This window comes from Solanum dulcamara, chromosome 1, assembly GCF_947179165.1.
Source record: "Solanum dulcamara chromosome 1, daSolDulc1.2, whole genome shotgun sequence".
Lineage (NCBI taxonomy): Eukaryota > Viridiplantae > Streptophyta > Magnoliopsida > Solanales > Solanaceae > Solanum > Solanum dulcamara.
In genome coordinates, this window is record NC_077237.1 from 18,143,850 (window position 1) to 18,162,630 (window position 18,781).

The 18,781-nt window shown below is 36.7% G+C and overlaps 1 long non-coding RNA gene across 1 annotated transcript; it reads right to left on the minus strand.

Moving 5' to 3' along the window:
* Positions 1 to 460: 460 nt before the first annotated feature.
* On the minus strand, positions 461 to 1,917 carry LOC129902836 (uncharacterized). Its single transcript, XR_008770160.1, has 2 exons — positions 1,775 to 1,917; positions 461 to 653 (listed from the first exon to the last, which is right to left on the minus strand). It is a non-coding gene; the product is annotated as an uncharacterized LOC129902836 (long non-coding RNA).
* Between the last annotated feature and the right edge of the window lie 16,864 nt (positions 1,918 to 18,781).

Here is an 18,781-nt window from a genome sequence, read left to right on the forward strand (position 1 = left end):
CCACGTCCTCTACCTCGCCCGCGTAGTGGGGCTCGAGCAGCAGGTGCATCCTCACCCTCAGTAATTGTGGCTCTGGTCCTCACCATCTGCGCAGAAGGAATAGATCAGAGGTATACAACACTTGATATGAATAAATCGCACGAAGGGAGTAAAAAGAAAGAGATTTTCCTATTAAGTATCTTGTAGCCTCTCGAAGATAAGTACGGACGTCTACGTACCGATCTGCAAGACTCTACTAGACACCCTGCTCTTTAACTTATGAGACCGGTGAACCTAGGGCTCTGATACCAATTGTCACGACCCAAAAACTGAGGTCATGATGGCACACATCTCAAAACCCAATCTGATGTGTAACCCTAAAAATAAAACTCATACAAGACTCCCAAAGGGGAAAGTGATTCCACGATTTAAATAAATAAATAAATAAAAAAAAAAACAATGAAGAAATTATCCCAAAACCTGGTGTCATAAGTATAAAGAGCATCTAATACAAGGTTCGAATCTGAAGATACAACATAAGTCTCTGAATGGTACAAAAGACTGAAAAATAAAGATAGACTAGTGACGATCCGAATTCTGGGACCTCACCACTAATCTGAGAATACACAATCCGCTAGAATATTAACTGCCACGTGGGGTACCCCGACTAGTATCTGCATCAAAAAGGGACACAGAAGTAGGGGTGAGTACAATTCACATGTACTCAGTAGGTTTTAGCTGACTGAGTATAAGAAATTAATCAAACCTATGAAATAAACTAAGGAACGCTTCCACCTGCATATAGAAAAGTCCCACTTCGGCATCGGTGCCGCCAGTTTATATATATAGTGGCACGAATAAAGTATAATAACAACTCATAATCACAATTAATCAAATAATTCAAGCAGCACAAATGTCAATGCAATGCAATGCAATATGATGATGCAATGATGTGGTGGTACGGTGGAATCAAGACTGTCGCACAGCCTGTCGTATACACCTGCCGAGCTGTGCTACCAAGCAGGACCCATGGGGGTCTCGCAGACCATATACCTCAATCACAATATCTCATTATCCTTGCCACCTCCTCGTGGTCAAGGGATCACAATGCATCCACTACCCTGCCAGAAAACTACCTCGGTCAGGGACTCAACATACAAAGGTTAGGATCACAATGCATCCACTACCCTGCCGGAAAACTGCCTCGGTCAGGGACTCAAGATACAAAGGTTTAAAGGTGTTTTATTTTCTTTCTCAAAAAGAATTTCCATATTTCTCAACTTCCCTTGTTTCATGATATGATGAATGAGGATGAATGCATCAAAACACATATGCATGGAAGTAATAATCAACTCACATGTGGTATAAGGTTCAAAGTTCTCAAAACTTAACCTACACATGATATTCACCCTCAATAAATAGTAACGGTAAGAACACACTTTCATTTAAATATTCACCCCTTTCTCAACAATATTTCAATACTCAAGTATGCTCAAAACCCCCAACTCAATCTATCAGGCGGCATCACAAGTCAAATAATATACTCAAGCCTCTCTCTTAGGCAAATCACAATTCACATGCTCTCAAAGCAAATAAGATAACAAATAAGGCCCCCACACGGGCTATGTAATACGAATAAACCCCCACACGGCAACACATTAATAAATGAGCCCCCACACGGGCATCACAATATATATAACATTCTCAACTCATACTACAATCTCATCCCAAAGTCTATAACATATGATTGACTAATTACCCCATCTCAATCTCAAAGAAAGATAGCCAAACCTACCTCAATTGCCGAAACCGCACTCAAATACCTCCACCGGACAAGCAAATCTCGAATTCAGCGCCCGGAATGACAATCCACTATCAACAATGAAACATACACGTCACAAGGAGTCCAATAACACCCATATTGATAGGTTTCGGAACTGGGGGTAAAATGGTCCAAAAATTAACTATTTTCGAAAAGGGTCAAATCTGTAAATTTATTGAACAATCCCATTCTATTGGTAATAAGGAACTCATGGTTGAAAAAACCATAAAAATAGAGCTCAAAACGAGTTGGAAATCACAATTTTCCTTAAATTCGGATTAGGAAAGAAACAAGGATTTTTGGGGTTTGAAACTAAAATTTAAGAGTTAAAATCGTCAAAAACTTAATGAAAAAGGAAGGTTTTAGGTCAAAAATCACTTACCCAACACTTTGCCTCGAAAATCTCTTCTCAAATCACCTCAAGGAGTTCAAGAACTCAAACAAATGTTGAAAACAATATTGAAATGGGAAGAAAGGGGCATTTTCTGCCCAAAAAGTTACTGTTCATGCGTGTTACTGTTCACGCGTGTTACTGTTCACGCGTGTTTTGTACAAATTTACGAAAATCACCCTCAAGGTCATTACAAATTTACGAAAATCACCATCGAAGATTGTATATAGCAAACACCATGCAAACTCTGCCGTTTGGATATCGTATATAGCAAAACGTCGTCAAAACTCCGCCATCTCGAGGCTGTACAAAGCAAACATCATTCAAACTCCGTCGATCAGAGGCTATATATAGCAAACATCATTCAAACTCCGCTGTCTGAAGACTGTATATAACAAATATCGTCCAAACTTCGACGTCTGAAGACTGTATATAACAAATATCGTCCAAACTTCGACGTCTGGAGGCTGTATATACCAAACAGTCCAAACTCCACCATCTGGAGGTTGTATATAGCAAACCTTGTCAAACTCCTTCGATCAGGAGCATGTATACTACAACATCGTACATCTACAGTTAAATTTACATTACCAATTTTACACCGTCGGATACAGGCGTTACTTTACAAGTTTTACATCGCCGGATACAGGCGTTACATTACAGTTTCACACCGCCGGATATAGGCGTTACTTTACAAGTTTCACACCGCCGGATACAGGCGTTACATTTACAAATTTTACACCGCCGGATACAGGCGTTACTTTACAAGTTTTACATCGCCGGATACAAGCATTACATTACAGTTTCACACCGCCGGATACAGGCGTTACTTTACAAGTTTTACATCGCCGGATACAGGCGCTACATTACAGTTTCACACCGCCAAATACAGGCGTTACTTTACAAGTTTTACATCGCCGGATACAGGCGTTACTTTACAAGTTTCACACCACCGGATACAGGCGTTACATCTACAAGTTTTACACCGCCGGATACAGGCGTCACATTACAAATTTTACACCGCCGGATACAGGCATTACATTACAAATTTTACACCGCCGGATATAGGCGTTTACGTTACAAGTCTTACACCGCCGGATACAGGTGTTACATTTATAAGTTTTACACCGCCGGATACAGGCATTACATTTACAAGCTCTACACCGCCGGATGCAGGCGTTTACATTACAATCACTCCGCCAGACGGAGGACACCACATTACTACATGGAACTCCCGTTAAGCAACAAACTAGAGCAAGCTAGTGGAATGTCAAGCATCCTTAGCTACGCCAAGGATTCTCTTTCGAAACTCAACTAGACTCGATTTTTTCGAATATTGAATTTGGATTTTATGCATGACTCTTTCATATCTCAAGCATCACCATGACTCAATACTGGGACAATTTGTTTCGAAAATTCATGTTCTCTTTTCTCCCATAGGTCTTCAGTAGCAATTACTATGGAGCATTTCTCATTCTGAGTTGGTTTCTTAGAATTACCTCCAACATGATTTTCCACATCCTAGAATATGCTAATAACCTCGGTTCGAGCATTGATCATATTCGTTCTATTCGTGCTAACATCCCCATACGTTCATCACTCGTAAGAACTCGGTGTCACCATAATCCAACACCGGGGCAAATTTTGAATTCAATTAAAATTTGCTGTGATTCTATAATCTAGAACTACACACGGCCTGATTCACGTATAACCAGAGATATGTAGGCAATTTGAAGCTGAAATCTCGGCCGCAATATTTTTGCAACTCTCACTCATTTCATTAGGTCCCTCCGAGGTTATCTCATCGGTCGGACAAAATCAGCTACTCCATCAAATTTCTTTGCTCGTCAATTCATCCCTCATTCCCAAGCAAAGAAGGGGCAAGCTGTTGACACCCAATTTTGACCGACCTATAATTATTTTTTCAAATCACTATCTTAATAGATAAGCTTTTTAAAAAAAAATTACTTTCTTATATTATATATATATATATATAAATTTATATTATTTTTTTCCTCACATTATTTAGTATATATTATTCGCGTGTGTGTGTTTTCTTTGTATAAATATTACTTAATTAAGTTTATTGTGAATTTTAGTTAATATGTATGTCATATCTATTTTAGTATATACATAAGTATTTCTTTATAAAATATGTTATTTACTAAGTTTATTTTTGTAATTTTACTTATTCATATTAATATACACGTATTTTAATAGGTCTTATGTACATATGTATATAAAAGGGTTATTATTTAAGTTTATTATATATTTTAATTTGTTTATGTTAACATACCTATTAAACATCTATTTTAGTATGTATTATATACATGTGGCATTTATGTGTATATACACAAATATTATATTGTATGTACATGCATATTTACTTTACATATATAATTTTATAAATTTATGATTTTACTTATTCAACATGTATTTGACAACTAATTAGATGACATTTTTATTTGTATGACTACTCATAATTATATCCTAATTAAATTTAATGTAGTCTATTTTTATATCAAATTCTAATCTCAACCATAATTGCATTTTGATCGGACGGCTCTCATTCGTTCTTATCTTTTTTTTCACACCCCAAAACCCTAAAACTATCTTATTCTCTCTCTACCTCTTGGACCTAACTCTCTCTCTCTCTCTATTCATCATCTTTTCCAAAGGAGAAGAAACAACAAAGGCCATAGCCGCCGCCTCCCTCACTCTCTTCTTCTCTTCCTCCACCGTACCACCTCCCTCTCTCTCTCACTCGCGTCCTCTCTTCTCTCTCACGCCGCAGCAGCCCCTCTCCAGCAGCGACGGCCGATGGAGCAGCGACGACGGCCGACGAAGAAGCAGCGACGGCGAGATAGTGAGCAGCCTCCTTCGCTACAGCTCCGACTTCCAGCGACGACGCGACAACGACAACCACGAGCAACGCCGCCATGAGACGAACAAGACTATAAATCGAAAACGGATCTTCCTAGATCCGTCTTGGTATGGTTTCGTTTTACTTTTATGTCATTATATATGTATATAGATTTATATATATATTGTGTTTCTTGCAAACTTAGATTTCATATGGTTGTTGTTGGTATGGTTGCATTTAAACTTTACTTCATTAAATGTGTATATAGATATATATGTTATGTTTCTTGCAAAATCTAAATTTTGTAGGATTGTTGTGTTGATGTTGGGCTGATTGTATTTTCGTATTCGATACTCTGGATACGTTCCTTGTTTGGAAGATTTAATTAACCATGATTCATGTATTGTTCATTCAAGATTTTATTTTCAAAATAAATATTGGGTTGATTGTCTACCTCAAATGATTTTGTTAAACTTGAGATTCAAAGTTGTTTGTTAGTTCCTAATCGATTAGTATTACAAAGCATATATCTATTTTCTTTGTTCATGTTCATGTTCATGTTGATGTTAGTGTTCATATTCATGTTCTTACATTTTAATTATGCACAAAATATAGTTCATTTTTAGATGTTTACTTGCTTATTAATCGATTAAGATTATTATACATGTTTGTGTTGTTTGTTTTCTGTCCATTTTACATTCTTATATTTAATTATGTACAAGTATAGTTGAGAATTTTTTACAATAAGATTGTTATTATTCAGCATTGTATAAAATACATATCTTTTAATCCGGGTGTCTATCAGATTAGTTATTTGATAAATGACATCTTGTTTTTCTCATTTGAATTTAGGAAGAAGGTTAAATTTGTTTTACTTAATATGACAAATTTTGTTGATTGAAGTTTTTAGTGTTAAAAATAATTATAGTAATTGCTAATATGATATAATCATTTTGTATTGTGTCATAATTAATTTTGTCCCTTTATGAAAGTTTAAAATAAAGTTAGTATCAACTTTAAATATTTTTAATGTCCCACCACTTTAAGGTTAATGCTCCACTATTTTGAAATGAAACATCTTTTGAGTAATTTTAGGAGTAAATCTTGGAAAGTTGATAGAATTTGTCTTTATGGACTTGATGGCATTTTTACTCATAGATTGATCAATATAAGTAGACACAAAAGACACACACATGAGAGGGGAAGACACAAGAAAAAAGGAGAAAAAAAATAGAGAGAAAATACAAGAACACAAAAAAAAAGAAAAAAGAAAAGAAAGAACACTAGAACTTAGAGAAGCTTTTAACAAAATACTTAATTGTTTTTAAGCTCTTTTCTTTTGCCTCTTTGCTACTTCGACTTGTTTGGATCTCGGATATTGCTATCGCTTTTCATTGACATAAAACTCATATTAACCGGTTAGTACTTTCTTTTCCTATTTTATTGTACTGTCTTTACTTTAGGTTCTTACCTATTATATCTTGTCAAAATAAATACATGAAGTATCCAGGTTAGTTCCCATTTTCATTGATATATTGATTTATTATTTTGAAATGTGTTGTTGTTCTATTTGCTTGCTTTGTTGTAGCAAAATTATATAATCATGATATACCTCTATATATATTTGTATATTGTTTGTGTTTTCTTTATGATTTAGCAGGGCTTGAACTTTAAAGTTCAAGAGACGAGGAGTGCGAAAGTTTAAAATGTCATTATTTCGTTTACATTTTGTATTATTTGTCCATTTACCTTTTGTTTTAATTTTGTAATAATCTTGTAAACTTTACTCTTCATAATAATAATAATGAAATTGGGGATAGTCTAAGGGGAGGGGAAATCTACGTGCTACTTGCAATTTTTTTACTTTGACACAAATTTTATGTGGTTGCGTGCGCTAAACAAATATACCGAAAGAAATTAGTTATTTCAATTATTTTTGTTGACTTTCAGATTTTAATTTTAAATGAAATACGTTTACCACGCAAATAAATATTGATAAACCCTATACTTTAATTAGTTTATCAATTTTAATATTTTCATATATTTATATATATTAAACAACATGCCCAACTCTTGTATATTTTATTCAAACTATCAATCATTCTATTATTACATATCATGTACATACGCTTTCGATAGATAATTTCCAGCATGTTAATTAAATCATATGTCACGGTTTAAGCTTAATATTTTCAGCATATTAATTGAAACTATACCTACACGACTTTAGCATGTTAAATTTTATAGAAATCATGTTTAAGATTTAATAAGTTTAATAGGCTACTTTAATAGATACAATACCTATATATTTGCTAATAAATATTTTTTATAATATTATGTCATATAGAACTATGTTTATAAAATTGAATAATATTGCAAGCATATAAAACCAATATTTTCACCGTAAGAAATATACATAAATCACGTCTTTAGTACTTAATGAATATTTTTAGTATTTTATAAGAGTTAATTTACGCTTACAAGATTACAAATATTTTTTATCATATTGACTTATATAGAAACTACATCTATAGAATTTAATTAATGTTCCAATACATACTTTATTTGGAAACCATGGCCATAAGATTTTTAACCATATAGAAATCATGTTTAATGTAGAATGTGGTCAATATATATAAATCATGCATTTAAGTTAATAAATAGTTTATCTGTTATGTAGAATTCATGTCTATAGGCCGTTATAAAAATATTTTTAGTATAATATTATTAACAAAAAAATCATACCTCTAGATTTTTAATAAATATTTTAGCACCTTTTATTAAAACCAAGCCGCTAGAATTGTAACAAATGTTTATCATAGTTTATATATAGAGACCATGTCTATAGTATTTGATAAATATTTGTCATGTTATTTTATTTTAAAACCATGTTTACAATTTTAATAAATTTTCAACATATCATTTCATTTAGACACCATGTCTATAAATAATATTTAAAATAAATTTCAACATACTAATCATCTAGGTATCGTTTATAGGGTTTAATATTATTTCAAGCATATAGAAAACTATGTCGGTAAGAATATTTTGAGCCTATTGGGTCCATGAGATCTAACAATATTTCTCGCATATTTTATCATATAACAATTATGTTTATAGGTATTATAATTCTAACATGTCAATTAAATGGATATTAGGCCTTCATAAATATTTTTTCATAACAATTATGAGTAGAATTCATGCCCCCTAGGGTTCTAATAAATATTTTTCATATTATTCTATATTTGAAATCATGTCTATATTTTAATACATCTTTAATATATCAACATTTAGAAAACCATATCCATAGCGTTTAATAAATTTTTTAGCATGCTCTTAACTAAAGTCATATGAATAGTATTCTATAAAATATTGTTAGTTAATAACTAAAATTATCAAGCATACTTCTTTTTATTATAATCACCTAAGTAATTAAATTTGTCCGTCATATTATTCAAGTTTTTATGTTTATAATACCTGTGTCTGATTGTACGCACACACATAATCATTATGACCTTCACAATTTATATGTGTTTTCAAGCATGTTAATTAATTAATTTAGAGGCTTATTTGAGATTTTATGTGCTAACTGCTTGTCCTATCTGTTTTGTTTGACGATGTGTCTAATTAGGATGCCTATATTTCCTTTGGTCTAAAACCTACTCTAAATAGTGCGTCCAATGCCTCTTGGATATTAAGTTGGAACGTTTAGACACCTTTTAAGACGTTAGTTTTTATTATTTTCTTTTAGATCGCTTTAGGGTCATAATAATAAATAAACTTAAGAGGGGTAGGGGTAATTAGGCCCTTCGGAAATGATGGAAGTTGACCCGAGCAGAAAAATGACAAAAAACTTTATATATTTTGTCTTCCGATTAATGAGCCGCCGCTGATCCGAAGAAAATAAGAATGTAGATAATTTTATTTTCTGTCGACTTTTAAATATTTTGTTTGTATATATATATATATATATATTTGGAGTAGTTTAATATTTTAAAATTCAATGATTTTTAGGCATCCTCAATCTTATTAGAGATTTCATCCAAATTAGATTTACAACATATTACATATTCATATATCTACACTTGTCTATTATCTTATTCATTTTCTTTTTTATTGTGGCTACAAATAAAGTAACCATTGCTAATACTAGACATTTATTTTACCATAAATTTAGTAAGTTATTTATTCAAATGATTTTAAAATATACATTTGTATTTTTATATATTTAAATATATTATTTATTATTTATTTTACTATACAATAAATATATTATTATTAAATTTGGTTCATTCATATATAAGACGTATATATATGACATACCTTATATTTTCACCTTTTTATCAAATTTAATAAAAAACCTTTTTCTTAATATTTCTAAAACAAACAAATGAATAAATATTCCTAATCATTTTTTCTAAAACTAAGTTTAAGAATTATCTTCGGATAGGCTTTGAGGGATGCCTAATACCTTCTCCTCGAGTAACTAAAACCCTTACTTAGAATCTCACAGGTTTCGCAAATCAAAACAGAGTTTACATTTACAAAAAATAAATAAATGGTTTTCCTAATATTTTCCTTAAAATTAGGTGGCGACTCTAAACAAACAATTGCAAAATCAGAGGCATAGACACTCTTATGTTGCGAACTGTTTCGACCCATTCGAAAATAGGGTGCGACAGCTTGGCGACTCCCCTGGGGAAACCCCATGTACTTAGCATTTTAGGTTTTAACCTTAGTAAAATTTAGTTTTAGAATTATGGGATATTTGTTTATGACTTGCCTTTTATTTGTTTTAATTATTTATTGTGATTTGTTATATTACTTGTTATTTGAAAGGACGCAAGCTAAATCCAAACTTGCACTCCTTATTTGCTTGAAAAACACTACATGTTATTGTTATTCTTACACTGTCACTTGCATTTTCTATCGAGTCTTTGGCCATACACAAAACACACACTGGTTCACGCGGGGAGTGTCTCACACTCCCCTAAACCTTCTTTTGGATTCTTTAGTTTCAGAGTTTGCACAATAAGATCAGTGTTCCTTCTCGCAAACATTCAGTCCACTCTTGAATATCTAGGAAAAACTCTTACTCTAGAAAATAGGTCATGATGCATACACCTTAGGCAAGGTGATCCAAGGCACCGTCTTCGCAATTAGGAAATCCACCCTTTGTCAAAGGTTATATACCTAACGACATATTTTATGTGAAAGTTGTTATGAATGATCCAAACAAAAACACATGACGGATTTGGAATAAACATACTTATCATACCCTTACCTTTCTTTCAGATGAATATCAACCAAAACCTCCCAAACATTCAGATGGTTGTTTCGGCCCCCCATACGATACAAAATTGGTGGAAAAATATTCGTAGGGCGCATGGTGTTGAGATCAGAAGGCATTTAGGTGCTTTGTTGTCGCTCATGGGAATTCGAGACAACAAGATCTTCATTATATTGCTGATGGAGTTTTGGGACCCAAGCACTGTGACCTTTAAGTTCTTGGATTTTGAAATCACTCCAACACTAGAGGAATTTAGTATTTTTCTTGAATTACCAATAAGAGGAAGAACACCGATATGTCCATCAACCATAAGTACAGAAGGTTTCCTTGGGTTGTTAGGGCTGCGTATCTTGCCATCACTAAGGCGTGCAGAAAATGGGAAGGTAAAGTTGGACTATCTTTTCCAAAGATTTGGTCGTCTCGAGAGCTTCGATAAGCACCGAGATGAATTTGCATGCACTCGTAGACAATGGATGCATATGAGACCAAGGGTATTTGTGATGGCCTTTTTGGGGGCTATGGTCTTCCCAATGAGGTTTTATTCGATAAATATCAACATTCTGTCAATTGTAATGGAACTTTTTGCGGTACCGCATAACTATTCCTTGGTGCATATGATTCTCGCTGAAGTATTTTAATCATTGTCAGCATGCACAAGGGGGCATAACTTCTTTGGGGGCTGTAATTTATTATTACAGATCTGGGCAATAGAGCACTTCTATCGCCGAGAACCACAAAGGGACTACACAATAGACGCCCGTAATTTGATCCAAAGCCACAATGATCGTCTTAGGTATTGGGACGCACCTATGGGAGAGGAAGAGTGGCGTCCGTTTTTGACCAACCTCACAGGAGATTCCATCCACTGGAAGTATTTTTGGATGGGAGGATCGGTTTTTGTCAGGACACAACACCTCTATTTCATTAATCTGGTCAGGCTAGGAGGTATTCAGCCATATGCTCCTCTCCGAGTGTTACGACAATTTGGAGTTGTCCAAGACATACCATTATGGGCAAATATGGCACTACACGAGGATGATCTCACTTCGGTCCCAGCAGGGCGTATAAGGAATTTGCAATTAGAATGGGATCACATGATTACGATAGAGGCAGGAAATGAAAAATGGTGCACGCCAGAATATTATGTGTGGCGTACCACTGTGAGACATTTGGCTCGGCCAAGTACGAAGGGGATTGTGGGTGTTGCGGACAACCAATGGATTAATTGGGTTAAGCAGGGAGTACTCCCTCACATTGAATTCACAACACCAATGTACAATCAAATAATTCCAGGATCAGTAAATTATTTAATACCAATGATCGAAGAAGATCCAGAGGAAGACCCTGAAGAGGATCCAAGTGAATATCCTGAGGAGCCGGAAGAGGAAGATCCGGAAGAGGATCCAAAGGAAAAAGCTCACTCTGAATATGGTTCGATGGGGTTCGACGAAGAGGTAGGATCGAACCAGATTGATGAATTCTTGGAGTACTATCCAGGGCCCTATTATGATTATGACGATGATGACGACACTCCAACTTGGCCTTATATTTTCATTCTTATCTGTGCATTGTCATCCTTTTGTTCGCCGTATGGCCTCCATGTACTTTCATTTTTAGGTTTCCGCCCGTGTACTTCATTGCAAAGGCATCTTTGATTAATAAAATTATGTTGTTCCAAATCCGAAATGTGTTTAATGGATCATTTATCATCAAATTGATTGCAACATAGGTCGTCCTCTAGCAAAAAGAGGCTCCGTATAGGACACATTTGAATGTCGTTAACTTGGCGTGTATGTGTATTATATACTTGTACTTTTAAATCTTTCCCAAACTAACATACTTTCCTTTTTCTTTCTTTTTATTTTGTTTTGTTAATCCCTAAAAGAACGTTGATTTGTGTCGACTTACGAACTGGCTGACTCACGATATAACCTTCGATCAAGGGGAAAGATGACAGGTGAAGAAGAATTTAACATTGCTGCAAACATAATAATACCAGTAGAAAATCCTGAAAGTTCTCAAAATATGGCCAACATCCAAAATGATGAGAAGATGGCTCATATGGCACAAGAGCTTGAGATTTTGAGAGAGGAACTACGTCAAGTGCGAGACTTGGCCAAGCTTTCGGCTACTACCTTCCCAAGTTTCAAGATGCCCAGCTACCTCCCTAGAGCTGACCTGCCTCCTGCAGATTCTCCAAACATGCCTAAACGTGCTCTTATTCATGGTCAAGCGCCATTAGCTCATCTGTCTGCAATCAGGACGGCTCCTGACCTTCCCACTCAATACCCCATCACACCTACCTACCCAGTGACAAACCAGATATTTGGAGCACACACCGTCGCTCCTTATGATTCACAAATCCCACCTGTATATGTTTTTGAGGCCCCTACTTTCACAACACCGGTTAGGGTCAAAGTCCCGTGTGAGGTTGACCAATATGCAGAAATGGAGAAGGATGCTCGATTGAAAGAAGATAAGTCAATAGACGCTCAACTTCGAGGTCTAAGAAAGGCGTTGAAAAACCTACAAGTCACTAGGGGAACAGAGAGCTTAGATTATGATGACTTATGCATCCACCCAGATATTGACATGCCGATAGGATACAAGCACCCAAAGTTTGACATATTTGACGGAAAGAGCGATCCTCACGCACATCTAAGGGCATACTATGACAAGTTAGTCGGTGTAGGGAGAAATGAGAAACTAAGAATGAAGTTGTTCATTCGAAGTCTATCTGGAGAAGCGTTGACTTGGTATACACGCTAGGATCCTCGCAAATGGTATAATTGGCAGGAAATGGCTGAGGATTTCATGAATCGCTTCAGATTTAATACTGAAATCACTGCGGACAGGTTCTCATTAGCCAACATACAAAAGAAACCATCAGAGGACTTCCAGGAGTATGCACGACGTTGGAGAACCGAGGTTGCAAGGGTTCAACCACCGCTCAATGAGAGTGAGCTCTCAAAATACTTTATTCGAGCCCAAGAAGGTATCTACTTTGACAAGATGATGTCAATGATGGGCCAAAGGTTTGCAGAATTGGTCAAGATGGGAGATTTTATAGAGGAAGGCATCAAATCGGGTAAAATTCAATCCATGGCTGCATTGCAAGCTGCAAGTAAGGCCATACAATCAGGATCCATTGGTGGCATCAAGAATAAAAGGGAGGATGTTTCAGTCGTCAATTACCAACATGGAGGACAATCCCACCAATACCCCAACAATCCCTAAATTGTTGCACATACTCCATACACCTCGTACCCGGTATATAATACCCGACCACACTATAATCCACCTCGAGCACCAACATACCAAAGTCCAACAAGACCACATGTCCCACTCCAAGCACCAACCCACCAAAACAGACCAGCATATGTGCCAAGACCACGTCCAAATCTCGAAGCTAGAAATACTCACACCTACACACCCATTGCCGAACCTTATGCTCAATTGTTTGAAAGGTTGAGGATAGCAGGAGTACTACAGCCAGTTGAGGGAAAAATCCCCGACCCAATCTCTTACAATTTTGATGGAAACAAGCGATGCGCTTACCACTCGGGAATCCAAGGGCATGACACAGAAGATTGTTATAGCTTGAAAAACCAGGTTGAGACATTGATCAGAAGAGGAATAATAAAATGCACTCCAACACCTCCGAATGTGAACAACAACCCTTTGCCAAATCATGAGAATCGAGAAGTCAACATGATTTCTCTAGAAGAAGAGTACAACTTGGGAGAAACCATCGCGCCTGTCTGGAACACCGAAGAAGCTGCCACTACATCTCCAGTGCAACCTATTATCACTGTTCAGCTAAGGGAACCTCTTACTGTCCAAACATATCTCCCGAGAGTTGTAGTAACCACTGCAGTTGCTAGAAAGGCTGAGTTTGACACCAAAGGAGTCCCATGGGATTATAAAATAGAAGCCAAGGGAAAGATGATTGACGCTGCTGTGGTTCATGGAATGACTAGGTTGGGAAGGTGCTATGCTCCAGAGGATCTGAATCGAGGAGTTCTTGGGAAGGAACCGAATCCCAAAAATAATGTTACCGATGCTGAAGTCACGGAATTTTGGAGGAAGATGTAGCCAAAAGACTATTCAGTCGAAGAGCAACTGAAGAAGACATCGGCTCATATATCCATAATGTCTTTACTAATGAGTTCTGAGGTACATAAGAATGATTTGATGGAGGTGTTAAATGGGGTTTGCATTCCAAAAGAGACCACAAGTGAAACCTTAGCTGCAACAATTGGACGAGTGGTGGAATCTAACAAAATTTCTTTCCATGATAATGAGCTACCAACAGAAGGGATTGGACACAACAAAGCACTTCATATCGCGGTCAAATGTCTTGATAAGATTGTGACCCGAGTTCTGATTGATGGCGGTTCTGGATGTAATATCTGCCCTTTCACAACTCTGAGAGTTTTAGGTTTAAATATGGGAGATATAGAGGAAAGTCGTGTAAAGGTTAGAGCTTTTGATGGAGAACAGAGAAGCGCCATTGGAGAAATCCATCTCACATTGCAAGTGGGACCAGCAGAATTCCCTATCTTATTTCAAGTGATGGATGTGTCATCGAACTACAACCTGCTGCTGGGAAGACCATGGGTCCATATGGCAAAAGCAGTTCCTTCAACTCTTCATCAATGTGTAAAGTTTGAGTGGGGTCACGCAGAAGTTACTGTTCATGGGGAGCTCAATCACCCCATCTATTCTGTTAATTCTGTTCCAGTAACTGAGGAATTAGATGGAGCCACTTTTCACACTTTAGAAATCATGCAAGCTGTGAGGGTTGACGAGAAGTTAGAGTCGAAATTGTCGGGGGCAGCGAAGATGGTCGCAGCAGAGATGTTGAAATATGGGTATCATCCTAAGACAAGACTTGGACCCAGGGCCAATGGCATAGTTGAACCCATCCAGTTGAAGAATCAGAAAGGTACCACTGGACTCGGATATGGATCTACATCGGGACGAGTCCACGACAGAGGATCCATCAAGAAAACGTTTGTACCAGAGCAAGTTCCGATTTTAGATCACGCATCTGACGATGACATAGTAGAAGGAATAGGAAATTTGTTTGTAGCCATGATTGGAGAAGAGGAAGAGATAGATCTCTGCAAATTAAGCATCCGTGATTCCAAGCCTGGAGAAAGCTTGCAGAATTGAACCATCAGTCCGTCCCTGTTTCGACAAGAGTCCTGGTAGTGTGGAACGTAGTTTTGTATTTTTAAATTTGAATGATCAAAGCTCAGGCTTGTATCATGCTTGATCTTTGTTTTTGGTTGCTTTTTCTAAAAAAAAAGAAGCTAGAACGCTTTTAAATAAAAGTCTTTGATTTCTTTAAAACTGTCTTATTATTTTACCTACTTATTTATTTTACTTGCCTTTTTATACTTTTCAGCATTCGTATTAAAAATCCTAATTCAACGGTTATGACATGTAACGAATCCATAGAGCAAAGTGAAAATAATGAACCCGATCACGAAGAATATGATGAAAGCATGATGCCTGAAAACCTACCACTGGAGGTCGAGCCGTTCGAGAGCCAGGAAAAGCCTAATATGGATGAAATAGAGGTTGTCAACTTAGGAGATGAGGAAACTGTGAAGGAAACACGAATTAGCATACATTTGGAGGCCGAAAGAAAGAAGGAGTTAATAGAATTGCTTAGGCAACATATCGACATATTTCCTTGGTCTTATGACGATATGCCGGGGTTATGCACCGATATCGTCTCACACAGACTACCAATTGATCCCACCTTCCAACCTGTTAAACAAAAAACAAGAAAGTTCAAATCAGAGGAGGTAACCAAGCAAATTGAAGCAAACATTGTAAGGGTCACAAATTACCCCACTTGGCTGGCCAATATAGTACCAGTGCCCAAAAAGGATGGGAAGATCAGAATATGTGTAGACTATTGAGATCTCAATAGAGCTAGTCCTAAGGATGATTTCCCTCTCCCAAATATTCATATACTCATCGATAATTGTGCAAAACATAAATTGCAATCATTTGTCGATTGTTTTGCGGGATATCACCAGATACTGATGAATGAAGATGATGCAGAAAAGACAACATTTATCACTCCATGGGGGGTGTATTGCTATAGAGTAATGCCATTTGGCCTAAAAAATGCTGGTGCAACCTATATGAGGGCCATGACCACCCTCTTTCATGATATGATCCACAAGGAGATTGAAGTATATGTGGACGATATCATTATCAAATCCAAAAGAAGTTTGGACCACCTATATGATTTGCGAAAGTTCTTTGAGAGGTTGCAAAAGTATAATCTAAAATTGAATCCAGCAAAGTGTGCATTTGGAGTACCTACAAGAAAAATGTTAGGGTTCATTATTAGCAGGAGAGGCATAGAGTTGGATCCTTCTAAGATTAAGACAATTCAAGAATTACCTCCCCCGAAGACCAGGAAGGACGTGTTGAGTTTTTAAGGAAGGCTTAACTACATCAGCCGGTTCATAGCACAATCCACCGTAATTTGTGAACTCATTTTTAAATTACTAAAGAAGGATGCTGCCACAAAATGGACGGAGGAATGTCAAAGGGCTTTTGATAAAATCAAAGAATATTTGTCCAACCTGCTAGTATTGGTCCCACCTAAGCCTGGGAGGCCGTTGCTATTATACTTATCTGTCATGGATAATGCATTTGGATGCGTATTGGGACAACATGATGAGACAGGTAGAAGAGAGCAAGCCATTTACTACTTGAGTAAGAAGTTCACACCGTATGAGGCAAGATATACCTTATTGGAACGAACATGTTGCGCTTTGACTTGGATCGCGCAAAAAATTTAGGCATTACTTGTCTGCATATACCACGTACTTGATCTCAAGAATGGATCCACTAAAGTACATATTTCAAAAGCCAATGCCTACAAGTAAATTGGCAAAATGGCAAATTTTGTTGAGCGAGTTTGACATTGTGTACGTGACAGAGAAGGCCATCAAAGGACAAGCCTTGGCTGACCACCTCGCAGAAAATCCAGTGGATCAAGATTATGAGCCGCTCAAAACTTACTTCCATGATGAAGAAGTATTGTTTGTAGGAAAAGACGTATCAGAATGATACGATGGTTGGAGGATGTTTTTCGATGGAGCATCAAATTCCAAAGGAGTTGGAATAGGAGCGGTTTTAATTTCAGAAAAAGGGTCAATATTACCCAATTTCAGCCAAGATTAGGTTTGATTGCACCAATAACATGGCAGAGTATGAAGCTTGTATTCTTGGACTTAGAATGGCCATAGACATGAACGTCAAAGAGCTTTTGGTCATAGGTGGTTCTGATTTATTGGTTCATCAGGTGCTAGGAGAATGGGCTACTAAGAATGTGAAAATCCTTCCTTATTTGCATTGCATAAAGGAGTTGAATAGGAAATTCACAAGTATTGAATTCAAACATGTCCCTCGAGCTCAAAATGAATTTGCCGATGCTTTGGCGACAATATCCTCTATGATTCAGCATCCAGATAAGAATTACATCGACCCTATTGAAGTAAAATTACATGATAGACATGCATATTATTTTCATGTTGTTGAGGAAATGGATGGAAGACCATGGTACTATGATATCAAGAGATTGATAGAGGCACAGGAATACCCCAAAAATGCCACGAGCAAGTTTAAACGGACTTTAAGAAGAATGTCCAATCATTTCTTTCTTAATGGGGAAATCCTGTATAGGAGGACTCCGGATTTAGGATTGCTGAGATGTGTTGACGCCAAGGAAGCGACGAGGCTTTTAGAAGAAATACATGCAGGAACATGTGGACCTCATATGAATGAATTCACTCTGGCTAAGAAGATCTTAAGAGTTGGATATTTTTGGATGACCATGGAGAGAGATAGCATTCGATACGTGCAGAAGTGTCATCAATGCCAAGTGCATGGAGATTTTATACGAGTTGCCCCAAATGAGCTCAATGTTATGGGTTCCCCATGGCCATTTTCCGCTTGGGGCATGGATGTAATTGGGCCCATAGAGCCTCCTACATCAAATGGATATCGTTTCATCCTTGTAGCTATTGATTATTTCACAAAATGGGTCGAAGCTTCAACATATAAGGCAGTAACTAAGAAAGTCGTGGCAGATTTTGTTCGTAACAATATCATTTGTCGATTTGGGATTCCAGAATCAATTATAACAGATAATGCGGCCAATCTCAATAGCGATCTTATGAAGGAAATTTGTGAGCGATTCAAGATTGCTCATCGGAATTCCATAACTTATCGTCCACAGATGAATGGAGCAGTTAAAGCAGCAAACAAGAACATCAAGAAGATTTTAAGGAAAATAGTGGATAGTCACAGACAATGGCATGAGAAGTTACCATATGCTCTGCTCGGTTATCGTACCACAATCAGAACTTCCACTGGGGCAACTCCTTATATGTTGGTTTA